Below are 14,390 nucleotides of genomic sequence, written 5' to 3' on the forward strand. Positions count from 1 at the left end.
GTACCATAGAAATCTTTTGCTCACCTGCTGCTGCTGATGTTATAGAAGTAGAGACGTGAGGTCAGGGCTCAGTTGTGCTAATTGCACTTCATAGGTTTAAAAAAATACAGCCTATATAAGACTAGTAATCTGGAGAGACAGAGGGTGGGGGAAAAACATAGTTTTCATTCTCTCCTCTCCATTTTCCTTCCTTTTTTTTTTTTTTTTTTTAATAATAATTACAATAATTAGTTTAGAAATTTTGGATTACACTCCATATATCATTACATATATTAATGGGTTTCAGAAGTTCATAGTTCTAGCAACAGTGAACAGTGTTAAAGAATGAAGAACTGCTTATATGTCTAGAAACAATAATCAAAACTTTCAAATAAATAGAATTTTAAAATGTCATGGAATAGACAATTTTTGTGTCTCTCTGCCTTTTTTGTGATATTTTAATGCAACATTATTTTGCATGTTCATAAGTAAACAGGTCTTATTTAATGCAAGTAGCTAGAACTATTTTACAGGTTAAGCTTGCAATGGTATTTCGTTTGGAACAGAAACATGGTTTTCAATTAATTTGTCAGTGGTTTCTATTCATTTTGATTCAGCTCATATTAGGGAAATTTTTGGAGCACTGTTGGATTTCTTTCAGATGGAACTGGTGGAGGATGTCCTTCAGGGATACACCTAATGCCTTCCAGCTGCAGATGATGAGCATTCCCAGTCAGGGAAAAGACTAAAGATAGTTTTTATTCAACTTAAAAAAATGGGAAGGGAACCCACCCTGTATGAACATTGTGTAATCATTACTTTATCAGCAATTCTTTGGCTATAGAGATAATTTTCCATCAGTCTTTGCTTTGTGCTAACAATATGTGTAATTAAGGTTTATCAAAGTTTCCCATTCCTCTTCCCATCCCCATTACTTTCCTTTATCTTTTTGCTGTGACATTTTTGAGGTGATAAATGATGCAACTTGATCAAAGATTTATGGTATGCAATGAACAAAATTATGCTCTTAAATGTCATTTATACTAACATAGAGTTAGTATAAATGTTTAAATCATTTGCATTTTATTGACTGACCTCTGCTAGTCAGCAATTTCTGTTTGATGAAACTAAAAAAAAATTTACAACTTTCCATTGCACATATATCTAGAAAATATCTGGAAAAAAATATGCTTTTGACAACTACAGATCACTTGGCTTGGGCAAAGAGTCACAGGAAAGTTTTTATTGCATCCATGACTTGTATATCTCCCTCTGTCAGAGCAAGGTTTAAGAATGAACTTGCTTCTCTCTTCTACCTTTACCATAGAAGCATCAAATTTCCTATCCACTGAAACAGTGCTAGTCCTCCTTTTCTGCCTCTTGAAAGATTTCTCAGTTTTAGGAATGTTTATCTCCACTTTATACACTTCTTTACCTAGCTTATGGCATCTGTCAAGGTGAAGAAGAGTAGAGAGAATTCAGGGAAAATATCTTTTAATGTGAAAGAGCAGAAAACCTTTTGTTGAAAAACAGAAATAAAATGCACATACCTCAGTTTTTATTGAAGAACCCTTTAAAATATGCTTTGTCAGACTGAAGATTCTGTTTCTTATTTCGCATTTTAGGATTTTTCCCATGGAGGTATAGTTAGACAAATTGACCCATTCAGCCTTACAAAAGATCCTTTAAAAAAATGTTATCAGGAGTCATGAAGGTGGTTAAAAATAAGTTCTTGAAGGATCAATTGTTTATTGGATGAACTGTTAAAATGGACATTAGAAGCTCATCACCCATAGTACAGCCTTGTTTTGAATAGGAGACATTAGGTAGTTTTTCAAGTGCCTAGGTTTGTTGATATGTTCTAGAAACCACATTCCACTGTGAAAAAAAAAAAAGTGCAGAAAGGAGATAAGCACAAAAGAGTGACACTATCATCATATCACAAAATAAATGGAATTTCAGTTTTGGAACAGATACAGACAAATAAAAACGAATCCATCAAAATATCCCTACATTGCTGGGATTAGTTAGAGATGCCTGTGAGATGATTTGTGCCTTAAGTGTCAAGGAGGAAACACTCAAAACAGGAAATACTTTTCTTACATGAAAGACAGTAGAATACACCAAGGAGAAAATAGTACTTTTTTAACCTTGTTAAAATGGAAAGAAAAAAATCTTTGAAGATCTAGACCCAGGTTAGTCTAATCCTTTATACATGAAGAGAGAAGCAAAACTGAATGCTATATAAAGATTATTTCGAACACAGACAGAAGTTTAACTGACAAAATATCCACATATATACTTACATACATATGTATATGTAGATATGATGAAAAGGTTTTCCAGTAGAGGAATGGTAATTCATCAATTTTGAGTTTTTAGATTTCAAGAAGTCTGAAAATATAAATCTAGTTTTTGATCAAGCGATCACGAACTCTTTGGTGAACCCTTAGTGTCCTTGTAACTATCCTGCTTTATGCAGAAAATTTTTACTGGTGACTCTTCTCATCTTATTTCTGTCTGCTTTTGTCTCCAGTTTCATCCAGTACAACTCTATTTAGGACTGAACTTTTGGGGAGGTTTAAAGTTTCTCTAAGGCAAAACATAGCATATTGAAATGCTTTCTTTCAGGCACCACAGGGAACAAATGACAGCATTTACTTTTGATTCAAACAGAGGTTGGTATTGTCCATCTGTTCCGGTCTACAGAACCCACTTGTGACTGTGAGCGCTTCTGGATGTACTGCAAAGCACTCGTGCAGCATCCAGACTACAAATGAAGCATGTCTCAGTGCAAGCCTAGTGAATGTCCTTTCTGCTTCACACAGACCTAGCCCCTCATCACAGTGTGTGCTGTCCGTTTGAGCAGCATGGGAAATCCCTTGCACACATCAGCCAAAGAGGCTTTGTAGCAATGTTTGCTATGGGAGGAAGGTTAGTGTGCACATTTGTCTGTGTGTGTGTTTCTCTCTTTCCTGTTCCTGTAGTTTTTGAATCTATTGATTTTAACCAGATTTGACAGAGTAGTAGAAGTATCAAAGATAATTAAATGCCAGTTCCAGTTTCTTCCAATTATCTCTGTTAGCAGTTGGTGTCTCTTTGCTCTCTATTCTAATTTTCCATCTAAACCATGCTAACTGCTTTGATACTTAGAGAAGCTCACGAGCAGTCACAGTCTGAACAGAAATTCCTGCTCGTTGATTTTATCAATAGCTCCCATTACTATCTCCAAAACACCATGTTGAAGAGGACTACAAGGAAAAAAAAAGCGGCAACGTGCATTGCTCTGATGTTTGAAGTGACCAGTTTAAAATACGCTGTGGGTCTTGAGAATTATCAATATTTTTTCTGTGTTGTATGTGGCAGCTTTTCTCCTGCTACACAGTATGATGTAGAGAGAAGATGAGGAGAAGAGACCTTTTATTTTGCACTGATATGGACAATATTTGATCATAAATTGACTGTGTTTATAAGACTATTAATCTATGTAATGCAACATTATTTTACAAAACCAATTTCAAAGTCACAATATCTCATTTTGTGTTTCTCCAGAAAAAGAAAGAACCTTATATTAGAGAGAGTGATATGAGAGGGTAATACAAAATAGAAGTCTAGAGTGTTCTGAGGAAGAAAGAAAACAAATGGCAGGCTTTAAAGAGAGGCAGATATCTGACTAAGGAAAGAGCAACACAGATTCCTACACATGGTACATGATATTTCAGTGTAATGTCCTCATTCTGGGAAACACTTCAGATTTAAAACCAGCATTTAAAATGTTGGTCATATCTAGACAGAAGGAATTAATGTATAACTATTTATTAATTAGGAATGTAGTTAGGCATATTTCTGGATGAATAGTTTGGACAGTGGGTATAATAAATATTGCTGAGTCTTCCAGAAGGATGTAAGGGAACCACATTGCAAACATATCCACAGGTATTTTCATAACTCTTATGCTAAGCTTTTATAAGAAGTTGATGGAGTTTGATAGAGGGATAGATCAAAAATTATTCATACACAGAAAAGGAAACCATGGAAAAAAAGTATAATATATCACAGCATGACAGAAGTCTCAAATCTGTAATAGAAATATGACAATTGCAGGATTTTTTTAGAATTATACAAAAGGTGTTTTCTACTTTAAGTGAGGTTATAAAATTAAGGTATGTTTAATGAAAATATTTCTAGAAAAGAAGCAGTACAAATCCAAAGGAAAAAAAAAAAAGGGAAAGGGACTCCATTCCTTACTCCAAGAAGGTAATGACTGCAAGTCACTTCCCAAAAGAGCATTTTGATAGATATGGTTGATGTTGTAGTTGTTTATTGGTAATATCTTTCTCAGCAGCCCAGATAGGATTTTCTGAAATGGGGAGGGATTCTGGTGCAGGTGGAAGGGAAATGTGGATTCTGGGTCAAAAGGCAGAAAGTAGGTCTGCCATAACATCCTTGTGGGTAAACTCAGGAAATGTGGATTAAAAGAATAGGATGCCTTGGACTGACTACCTAGAAAAAAGGCTAGACAGAGCTATTAAAAGCCTTTAACAAATACACCTTGGGCAGTGCAGGAACCTCGCAGGGGCTACACCTGAACTGGATCACAGTCACAAATTTTTCAGGTATGTTTTCTCTATTTGCATATCAGAGGTTAATTGTCCAATTACAGCTTCAGGGAATGAAGTCACATTCCCCCAGTTTGTGCCTCCCCAATTTACTTTTGTTTATACTTTTTGGTCCGGAGGCTGGGATGATGGCTTTGGTTCTCAGGCCTGGAAAGATTGTTTGGTCTGACCAAAATGTGATGAGAGCTTACTAACACTCTGTATGATGTTCAGAGTTATACATGAATGCAATACAGGAACTGAAAAATATAATAGATATATTAATATCTAATACTGGAACTAGAAACAGAAAATCACTAACATTTTGTGACTTCATATATAAATAAATATTTGGTTAACCCAATTTGAATGATTTTCTAATGTTCCAGTGATGACTTTTACAGAAAATCTATTTAGAAGTTACAAAAATTAATAAGAAATTAGAGTCCTTCTAACAAGCTTTGTAAGCAGTTCAATACAAATTCTACAGGATGTCTTACTAAAACCCATAGGAAAACTATAGCTTTCTATTTAGTTAGTTCTATTTGTTGGGAAAAGCCACTCTGAATGTACCCACTGTGGGTTTTTTCAAATTAATCATAATTATCTGTGGTGTGCATGATCCATAGTCTTTTTTGCTTAGAATATACATTCCTGAGTCAATGATGTGTTTAGTGTTAGAATTCTTACTTTTCTAACATCAAAAGCATATATTACAGTTCAGCTTTGATCTGCTACGGCTTCAGGCAACTGGGATGCCCGGCCAGCGCCGCTTTTGGTGAGACTGTAGCTGCCGCGTGCACGGGTGCTCCAGGGTTATGGCATTTGCCTCCCTGCTTGCGCTGAGCACTCCGGCATGGGTAAGCAGCTTTGGTAGCCTTATGCTGAGAGGAAGCGAAGGGACAAGAGAGGCACACTTTGTTTGCTTGCCTGAGAACATTTTATTTCCTGCGTGGTCGCAGTGATGGTCAAAGAGACCGTTCCCAGTTTGGTGTGAGGCAAAATGGCGATCAAACAATAGAAAGCATTAGGTTAAATAGGGGGTGGGTGGACAGGGGTGGAAATCCCCCTCGCCCAATAGGGACAGACAACAGAGGAGTGATGTGGATCACAACAACCTATGGGAACATAACAGAGGTGGGTACAGTGTTCTGGGACAAATAGGATTGCAAAGGTGGAGTGACTGATATAGAACTTTCAAGAAGAATCAGGGAGTGGCTACAAGATTGACATGTAAGAGCTCCCATGGTAGACAACTTGGAGCAAACCATTGTGGGGGAAAATAGGGGTACAGAGAACCAACCTAACTAACATTTATTAAAATCTCTAACTGAACCAATCGAGCATACAACATTACAGGGCCATCAGAAGGGCAGATTGTGAAGAAATATTGCTATGATCATTTACTAATGGCTGCAAGTTATTATACATTAGACTGCATTTATTCTTTCAGTCTGAATGGAGCATTAAATTGATAACAGTGCAATTTAAAAATTGTCTGTTTCTTGTCTACCATTCTCTTCTTAAACATGTCAAGGATATTCTTTATTTTCTGGACTCTCTTATCTTTTCTCCATCTTTCTACAAAAGGCTGCAGTGCATGTCACAGCGAAGATTCCTTCTCTCTGTAACAATGTCCTGATTTATCAGTGAGATGCTGTTTATGAGAACAGAAATATATATATTCATTTTATGTATGCATATATTTATTTTTTAAGTCAAAATACCATTTATATCTTCAACATGTGGTGTCAGGTCTTTTTTCTCTCAGTTGCCTCTAATGGTACAAAGAAGGAGTATACAAACATCTTTGCTCCATCTTCTAGAAAATAAAACCAAAGAACGGAAGAGCAAAACTGTAAAAGAAAGAAATCATTTAAACTACTGAAAAAAAATTCTTCCTCTATCCTGTTTTAGAGGAAAAACATGCAAATATTTCCACTTTTTCTGAGATATCTTTCTGTGTAATATTATACACCCTAATTTTTTTTTTGTCATTTCAGTCCGTACTGATACAGTGTTATACTCTCCAGATCATGTTAAGAGATCCACCTTCATTGTTTGCTCTCTTCATTGTTCAGTCTCTTCGAAAATTGAAGATTGAATCCACACCATAGATATAGTCCTCCATGCTACAAATTTGATTTCCCCAACTCTACTAGCATGTTATCAATTGTAAAATATGCAGATATTAATTCTGAGCTGCATACTTCCTTTTAACTATAGGGACAGGAGAAGATCTGTACATCAAAAATATTTTTTAAATTTTTGAGAAATTTCAAATGGTAGAAAGACCATGAGCAAGTAGAAATGTGAATAAAAGAATGTATTTTTATTTTCATATAAATATTTTTGTTCATATAAACAGTCTTTCTCTAGTAGCAGGATTGTTTTTACAAAGTTCTTTCTCTAGACTGGATTCGGATAAGGCAAAATTGTTGTTGGGATAAAATCACTATAAACCTGACCATGGGCCAGAAGGATGCTCTTTTGAGAAAATTATAAGCTCCTAAATACATTCTAAGCTTGTTCTAAATTAAAAGGACCTCTTACTTCTAACTGATGGAAATGGCTTATTGTGCATTGATATTAAAGTCCAAGAACAAAAGTAATAGAATGTGAAACACAGATTTTAATATCTAGCACTGGAACTAGAAACAGAAAATCACTGACATTTAATGACTTCATGTATAAATAAATATTTGGTTAACGCAATTTGAATGATTTCCTAATGATCCAGTGATTTTGGCAAGACTACAGAAGAGATGTGTATGTTTGGGAACATGACACTGCCCCCCACGTCAATATTTTTTTTCTTTTTTCATTACTGAAACATGCCAGTTTAATATAATTGTCACTTAGTGTTATAGACATTGCCACAAATAACTTGTACACAAATATGAACCTATACTATTTGGCTTTCAGTGAAAGGCTTTCCTTTTCTGGCAACCCAGTGAAATCGATACATATTCATGATCTAATCCAATAGAGTATTTGATTAATGTCACGCAGTTACACCAAAGGCAGCATTCACATGTTTCAAGTTAACTAGTGTTTGTCTTGACTTCTGAATTAACAAGAAGAAAAATCTGAGTACTTATTTAAAAAAAAGATAAGTATCTTCAGATTTTTTTTATTATCCACCCCATCAAGCTTACCTATGAAAAAAGAAATTTTATAATCCTTTTTGTCTTATAAATATTGTGAACTTGAGGGAAAAAAAATCTGATTAACAAATAATGTGTGAAGAAATTGTTAATTGATTATAAGACAATATTAATTGAATATTGAAATTGAAATGTATTGAAAAACTTAAAATGCTCTTTCCTTGCCAATGTAATTAGTCTTTCTTTATATGTTTAGTCTACAGTTTTCCTTTGTGCCTACATAAAGGACTGGAAAGAGTAAGTTTATGGGCATCATTATTTTATGGGCATTCCTCATGCATCACATTAGAAATAGCAGTATGTAACCATATGTAACCACAAGCTTTCATGAAAAGTAATAAAACTTGAAGACATTCTTCCTGGCATACATGCCTAGTTAAAAATCAGTGCTAATTACATTTCAAATAAACTTCTATCATATCTCTAATATTCAAACTATGTTTTTCCAAAGAAAGAAATCCCTATCTGTAATTCCAGAAACCGTAAGTACCTTGATGGATCAGCTTAAATTCAGAACAGAACATCTTGATATGTTTTCTTTTTTTTTTTTTCCATCTCTGAATTCTTCACAAGCAGGTTTTTAAGGGCTTATTAACCAGAATGTATATAATGTACTGTTGACTCACAAAAAATATTACTTTCTTGAAGAAAGAGAAAAGGTCTTTTATTTAAATTCTTTTAAAGGATTTGCAGGAGGAGGTTTGGGAGACTTATTGCATTGCCAGGCACTTCTTGAAGCTGTCTGCAGCTTGCCTATAGAGGTGATACATAGAAAAAATAATTTATGCTAGGCTCACGGCTGTTCTTAGTCCTCAAGGACTTCCAAATGCTTCTAAAGTGCTCTTTGAGTCAAAGAGATTTCACATCTGTCATAACCTAAACATATTAATTTGAAAGGTGTTAAAAATGCCTTAGCAAAATACTTTTGTGTATGTTTCCTGAGTGCTGTGTTTCACAACAGTAGTGGCAGTTATAAAACTATCTGCTATGACTTTCTGCTATGAGTTTGTTCTGCTCATGTTTGATGCATATGAAAACACAATCCAGACATATCAAGGCATATTTTCAGGGGACTTTTCTCATAAAGAAGCTTCACCTGAGTACATAACTTAGAGATAACTAGGCAAAGGCAACTCAGCATTAAGTATTTAATAATGTTAAAACTATCTACAATTGATTCATCTTGCAATTGATGTTGAGGTCAAATCAAAGTTTATTTTTAAAACTTGGGCGGGATGGGCATATTAGAAATATGAAGTGTTTGTAGTTAATTGTAGTTAACAATAATAATAAAGGTATTTGGAAGTTGTTTAAAATGGTTTTATTCAATTCTGGGTACCACACTACCAAAAAAAGATATTGACAAATTGTTAGGAATTTATATGTAAGTAAATATAAGTAAATGTAAGCAAAAATAACCAGACTGATTTGTGAGTGAAGATTAAAAGAACTAAATCTGTACAGTTTGACTAAATATTGACTAAGATCACTAATAATCTAGCTGGTATTAAGCTCTTTTGGCACAGAAATGCTCCCAAAAGCATGGCAGATCTATGGTACAGAAGGAATTTCAAAAGGGCTTTTAACTTTAAGGACATTCACTTCTTTCTAACTGTACAGAAGAGCAACGTGAACTGATGGATATTGACCCACACAATTTCATATCTTCACTTCTCCCATCAGTTTTTTAAGAACATTGTCCCCAGATATCACTGCCACAAAGCATTGGGGATAAACGGTTTTTATGTACTTTCCACATTTTTGGTGAAATATAACCAAATAGGATGTTTAGTTTGGAAGACAGAAGCAAATGCTGGGCTTTTTAAAGGTAATCTGGACACTACTGATAGTTGAATTCATATCTATCTCAACTGTCATTTTTGTTTTTTAATTTCTATGATTCTAGGAAGATCAGTGTATAATGATTTTAGCACGAAATTTTGATACTTGTATGAAGTATTTTGATACTTGTATGAAAAGGGTATTCACAGATTTAAAGATCTATGGAAAAAAATGCCACCAACATTAAAGCATATAAAAATATGAATTTAACATAAGTATTTAAATTTAATATAACAATGGAATAAATCAGAATGAAATGTGGAAGATGAAACAAAATAATCCAATTTCAATTCAGTTGGAAGGTAAACTATGTTCATGATAATGTTGGTTATAATTCTCAGTTTGTAAAAATTCCTGTAACAGAAATAGCTGGAAGATGCAGAAACTTAGTTTTGAAACTCTATTAAATTATTGGTTTTCTTGTTTAGTAAGCTTCTTAAATACTGATGAGGGGGATCAGGAGAAGAAGATAACAAGGAGGCGAGTCAGAGAATGCCAAGAAATTACATATTGCTCCTGATTTTCAGTTTCTATTAGAACTTGAAATGGTTTTGACAATGGGTCTTGTAATGGAAAAATGACAAAGAAGCTGTGGATTTTTTAAAAACTAAAACATAGAAAAAAATCTTAGAACCTTTGCATAGTAGGAAATATTTGCAATGACAGTTCCAAATAGGAAAAAACCCCATCCTAAAACACAGTAACATACCCTCTACCAGTTTTTTCCTCTCTAAGTGGAAATTATCCATTGTTTATCCAAATATATTTGCAAAACATAAGAACTCAGGAAGTATAAAATGAAAAAAAACGAAACTAAAACCAAATGCAAAAAAAAACAAAAGAAAAAAATTTCCTGACTAACCTTAATAGATGATGTATCAAATATAGACTTGCTACTATGTATGATTTTAAAGAATATTTTAAAGAATCGGAATTTAAAACTTGCCTATAATTTCTTGGTATTTCTATTTTCTACTATGAGAGAAATTGAGGAGAAGATATGTTCAAACCTGAAGAAACAGTGAGCTTTTTGATAAAGAGCTCAAAGATAAAAAATAAATGGTCATAAACCCCTGTACACTGCTTTTTTTTTGTAGTTGCTGATCTAGCTTAAGAGAAGCCAAATCCTGCATATTTTTTCTATCTTACATTATCTTTATTATTTTCTGTCAATAGGCAACAGTCCTCCATCTTTTTAATGAAATTTCTGTAAATGAAGATGGAAAAATATTCTTTCTGGCTAATCATAATTGCCATAAAGTTCCCATTTTTTTTAATAAGCAGCCTATTGAAGTTGATGAAAAACAAAAACCCAAACCACTAAATCTTGGATCAGGGCTGTTGATATGAGCAATGTGTGTCTTCTTCACCGCTGACAAACTGGAACATGTAGATCTTTATAACAAATTTTACATGTCTGGTTGAGTCTTGCACACTTTAGGAACATTTTTTATCTTGAAATACAGGAAATAAAGGAGTTTTTTTTCTTGCATAGGAATTTATTTTGCAACCCATGGACTATCAAAATAAGGATAAATTATGTGTGCTAGGATACATACTGTCACAGTAAAAACTCTTTTTCTTCAAGAAATTTTGCTGGTTGTGACTCTCTACCATTTCATCTTCCTTTAGCAGATTCCTGGCAGATTCCCAGTACATGTTTCAGATTTATATCGATTTATATATTTACATCTATTTCAGATATCTAGCCTTTAGCCCATTTCTTTGTGCATAATGCTCTTTTTTTCTGTGTTCATTACTTCCAAAACATTTTCAGCAGGACTTTTCAAAACTCCTTCTTCTTCATCCAGGAACCTGGTGACCTCACAGAATTGTAGAATCACAGAATGGATATGGTTGGAAGGAGCCACAGTGGATCATGTAGTCCAACCTCCCTGCTCCGGCAAGGTCATCCCAGAGTACATGGCACAGGATTGTGTCCAGAGGATTCTTGAATTCTCCAGTGAGGGAGACCCCACTACCTCTGGGAAATCTGTTCCAGTGCTCAGTCACCCGCACAGTAAAGTTCTTCCTCACGTTCAGGTGGAACTTCCTGTGCTTCCACTGATTCATGTGGAACTTCCTGTGCTTCCACTGATTCATGTCCTATTGCTTGGCACTATGGAAAAGAGCCTGGCTCCCTCATCTTGACACCCTCCCTTCAGATACTTGTAGACATTGATAAGACTCTCTCTGAGTCATCTCTTTCCAAGGTTTTACAGGCCAAACTCCCTGTCATAGGGAGTCCCATAGTCATCTTCATTGCCCTCAGCTGGATCCACTCCAGGAGCTCCAAGTGTCTCTCTGGAGAACCCAGAACTCAACACAGCACTCCAGATGTGACCTCAGCAGGGCTGAGAAGAGGGGCAGGATCACCTCCCTTGGTGTCCTGGGAATGCTCTTCCTAATGCAGCCCAGGATATCTTTGGTTTTCCAGGCCACAATGACACACTGTTGGCACGTAGACAGATTGTTCACTTCTCACGGAAACTCTTGGGGAGACTAACTTGTCCCACCTGATCAACACCAGTGTATTGGTTAGGAGAACTTTCCACTACAGGCATTTCAGAGCTCTTTTCAATGTAGTTGATCAATTTAAAGTAGTCTTCAAACATAAGCAGAAACATACTTATTGTATGTTTGTGTACTTATTGTTGAAAAAAACCACAACTTCTTTCACTGTCCATATTAGAGCTGTCAAAACTATCTTAAGTGAACCGAGGTAAGTCTTGTAGGTAAACCAGAAAACAGTATCATTCATATAGTTACATTACACCAAGCAGAGTGTCAAATTTCATAAATAATACCTTGAGATGCTTTGTTTCAAAACAAGTAACATTTACAAACTAGGCTGGTGCTGAATTTCTCAGATTTTTCAGATTTCTAACCTCCATGGCATTCCTTACATTGATTTGTTGGATTTCTGCATAACATGTAGTGCACAGCCTGATACTCCTCCTTCTCTCTCCTTGCAATGCCAATGGGAAATACTGGGAAAGAAGTGCTTCAGTCTGCCTTCAAGTAAATACATACTTCATTCAACTTGTTCCCTCAGGGGATTTTCAATCTGGTTGTAAAAATAGAAGACTCTTCGGAAGATATGTACTTAAATATAAGAATGAGTTGCTTAATTTTTTTTTTAATTTTTCTCCTCTGACTATACTTGATAAATATCAGTTGCTGAAGCTGTGTAGACTCTGACTCCTCCACCAACTATTCTGCATCATTATTTTAAGTGAAGCTTGCATGGACAGAAGAAAATTAAGAGAGAATGGCTGGGTGAGTTTGGGAGGAAGTCAACAATTGCCTTTTTCCCTTATAAGGAACTGTGGGTAAAAAATTGCAGGACCATTTCAGTCTGCCACAAAGAAGAAAAAATCACCCCCGGAGAACCACATTGTATATGAGGCAGTGTGTTCAGAGAACAGAAGATAACAATAAAAATTATTTCCTCTCAGAATGTTTGTTTTTTCTATGATTTCAGTGAAAAATGAGATCACTATAGTGTTTTAGCATTATTCAACCAGCTTGCAAGTTCAGACTTTATTTATTTATTAATTCACCACTGTTATGGATGAATTTTTAACTTAGTTAAATTGAAACTTTACAGTGATTTTGGCTGAGTGATTTGATTATTGCAATTGATTTTAGGATCTCTGTCACTATATGTACATAGCAATTTATAAAACTGCATCTTATCATAGAATCATAGAATAGTTTGTGTTTAAAGGGATTTTTAAAGGCCGTCTAGTACAACCCCTGGCAATGAGCAGGGACATCTTCAGCTATATCACGTGGCTTAGACCCCTTGATTTTTTTCAGCCATGGGAAATCCACCATCTTGCTGGGCAGATTGTTTTAGTGCTTTACCACTCTCATTGTAAAAAATTTCTTTCTCATATATAAACTAAATGGACCCTCATTCAGTAAAAACCCATTATCCCCTGTCCTGTCTCAAAAGGCCCTGCTAAAAAGTCTCTCCTTGTCTTTTCTATAGGACCCCTTTAATTGCTGAAACATCACAGTAATGTATCCCTGGAGCTTTCTCTTCTCCAGGATGAACAATCCTAATTCTTTCAACCTTCTCTCCCTTCTTGTCTTTTAGTTTGACCAGCATGTCTTGCTTGACTCAGCCATACTAATCTCTTGGTTTCCTTGACTGATTTCCTGATTTCTTACACCTGGGGACTGGGAGCTCTTACACTCTATGGAAAGCATCCTTAGAGTCTGTCAGCTTTGTTCTACTCCCTTGCCCCTTAGGGTAGTTTAGCAGAGAATACTACTAACTCCTTGAAGAGTTGGAAGCTTGCTTTCCCAAAATCCAGAGTCCTGACTGTACTCTTTGCTTGGCCCATATCCCTCAGGGCTGCAAAATCCACCAGTGCATAATCATCAGCCCAGGCTGCCTCCAATCTTGACACCACTGATTGACTTGACACCCACTGATGTTGGTACTAGGTCCAGTGCTGCATCTTCTCTGGCAGTGCTGTCTATTACCTTGACTAAGTTATCCTACATGCATTCCAGGAGCCTTCTGGACTGCCTCCAGCTTGTTGTGCTTTGCCAGCAGATGTTGATGTGGTTGAAGTTCTCCCTCAGGACAAGAGCCTGTGAGCACAAAACCTCCTGTAGCCAGAGCAAAAAACTTTGTCAATAGTCCTGGATCAGCTGGCCTGTAGAACCACAAGGTTCTCTTGTTGCCTTAGTCTCTGATTCTTACCCAGTTTTTGACCTGCTAGTGGCCATTCTTTGGAGACAACTCTTCACACACTATTCAGTTTTGTGGAGGACAACACACCCACCA

This window comes from Vidua macroura, chromosome 2 (genome assembly GCF_024509145.1).
Source record: "Vidua macroura isolate BioBank_ID:100142 chromosome 2, ASM2450914v1, whole genome shotgun sequence".
Lineage (NCBI taxonomy): Eukaryota > Metazoa > Chordata > Aves > Passeriformes > Viduidae > Vidua > Vidua macroura.